The sequence below is a fragment of the Capsicum annuum genome, chromosome 11, assembly GCF_002878395.1.
Source record: "Capsicum annuum cultivar UCD-10X-F1 chromosome 11, UCD10Xv1.1, whole genome shotgun sequence".
Lineage (NCBI taxonomy): Eukaryota > Viridiplantae > Streptophyta > Magnoliopsida > Solanales > Solanaceae > Capsicum > Capsicum annuum.
In genome coordinates, this window is record NC_061121.1 from 30,790,979 (window position 1) to 30,793,413 (window position 2,435).

Genomic DNA, 2,435 nt, shown 5'->3' on the forward strand with positions numbered 1-2,435 from the left:
CCCAGACAATTTATTATCTAATTCTCTCGAACTTAGATAACTTATCTATTTCCAATAGGATGTTATCTCAGGTAGATTAATCCAGTTACGGCATCAATCGTTAAACAGAAGGTTGGTAGCTTCGGAGTCCCTGTTAATAATTCACGTCCTCTAGTCTATTTCTCCGTTAGAAGAAAATAAAACCTAAGGCATACTCTAATGTTTGCAACCAATAGATTTCAGTCAAAACAACAGAATTTCAAAACGTCCTACTACTCTTTGAATCCGTTAAATGCCTAGTAACCTATCAGACCCTAATCCATGGATCCCATAACTCCAGCTAATAGAATTAGCCGCTTATGATTTGATGAACGAATAACAAGTTTAATTCATCATAATAAGGATAAACTCACGAATGGATGAAAAACAACAAGTAGTTTCTTCAATTTACTCACGAGATAAAAACCCAAAAATAGTTGATAAGTGCTTTTTTAAAGAAAAAAAGAAAAATATTTGACGGTAAAGATGAAGCAATATTACGTGTTTCTCTTCAGAAGTTCTTCTCAGATAATTAATGATCAATCCCTAAAAAACCCTAAAACAAGTCTTTAAATAGTCAACCCTAAATAAAGAAATAAAATTAAAGTTTTAGTTTTCTCTTCGGATTTGACGACGACGATCTTGACGGCGTGTTAGATGTCTGACGACATGTGCGAGATGCCGTCAAAGGTTCTAGTGAATTATTATCTTTTAACTCTTCAGACGGCAAACCTGATGGTGTGTCAAAATTTTTGACGGTGCATGACAACTGCCGTCATAAGTTTATTGGAAATCAGTATTCTTTGCTTCTGGTTGATGACGATTTTGATGCCATGTCACATATTTAACGGCCCGTCCTAAACGTCACCATATTTTATTTCTCAGGTACTGTCTTAGGCTGACGCCGTCTCTGACACCGCGTCATGATCCTAACGCCTTATCACCGAAGTTGTCTGATTCTTCCTTCAAATCCTGATTCTCTGCTTAAGGCTGATGATGTCCTTGATGCCTTATCATAATCCTGATGTCTTATCACGAATATCATCACAACTTCCTCCTAAATTCCAATCTCTGGTTTAGGTTGACGACTCTGCTGATAGCTTATTATGAGGCTGACAACTTATCATGACTGTCGTCAGCCATGTCTTCCCTTCTTTTTGCTCCAATTTCAACTCTTTTGCCTCGTTGTTGTTTATTATCTTTCATTTTTCCTTTTTTTACAATATCACAAGTAAACATATAAAAAAAACAACAGTTGCTTAAGATTTCACAATTATTTTAAGCTAAAAGGCATTAAATGTGTTAGTTTTTGCTCACACATCACTATGAGACTTATTTTTGCCTAAATAGTCATGACCTGCAGGGAACAATCTGTAACACCCCGTATTCAAGTACATGTATTGGCGTATTCAAGTACGTGTATTGGTCTTATTTATATGGAATTAATTTTTTTATTTTATTTATACCAGAATTTGCCCGTTGATGGCTCCATGCGAAGGTTATTGAATAAGCTTTCCAACGATATAAATATTTCCAAAAACAGATAGGTTTCGGATATAATCGAGCACGTTCAAAACTATAAAACGGTGGACGGGATATTTGGGAATAGTAAATGTGCAGGAAAATTTCCTGCACACAAACTACTAAGGCCAGCCAATTATTTGGGTCAACTTCGAATGATCATAACTCCCTTAATATAATGAACTGGGAGAGGTGCGACCTATGAAAAGAAATATCTTTGAGTCTTCTTTCCAATGCAATTGGTTTCATCCAAATCCAACATCTAAGTAAGGAGTTATACTCGTTTTACTTCAGCCTCTCAAAACAGATTTTTAGGGTCAACTTCAAATGACCATAAATCCTTGTACAAGACGAACTGGGTGGCTTACTTTATATGAAATTAAAGCCCTCTGAATTATCTTTCCAACGATACCAATTTCACCCAAATCTGATATCGGAGTAAAGATTTATGGTAGATCTACTTTAGCTTATCAAAACAGTCCACCAAAGGACAGATTTGACATTATTTAAATTTTAAAGGCATTTTGGTTATTTCCTATGATATTATGGACGGGAATATGTGTATATATACATGTATATGAGTTCAAAAACTCATTTTCATCATCAATCATTGAGAAATAACAAACCCTAGCCAAATTTGACCTTTAAATTACTTTTGATTCAACCGTAGAAATTCCAAAGTAATCCGATAACTGCGTTTGTCATCTCGAGAGCTTCGAACGGCACCTAATATTTATGTAAATAGGATTGCATAATCAAGAGGTGAATTATAAGGTATGAATATTCTTTGCCTTTGTTCTTTTCCATATGTATATGTGTGATAGAGGATTATATGTATTGGTTGTTATTGAAAGGTGATGAAAATAGGGTTATGGACTATTTTGCATGGTTTGGGT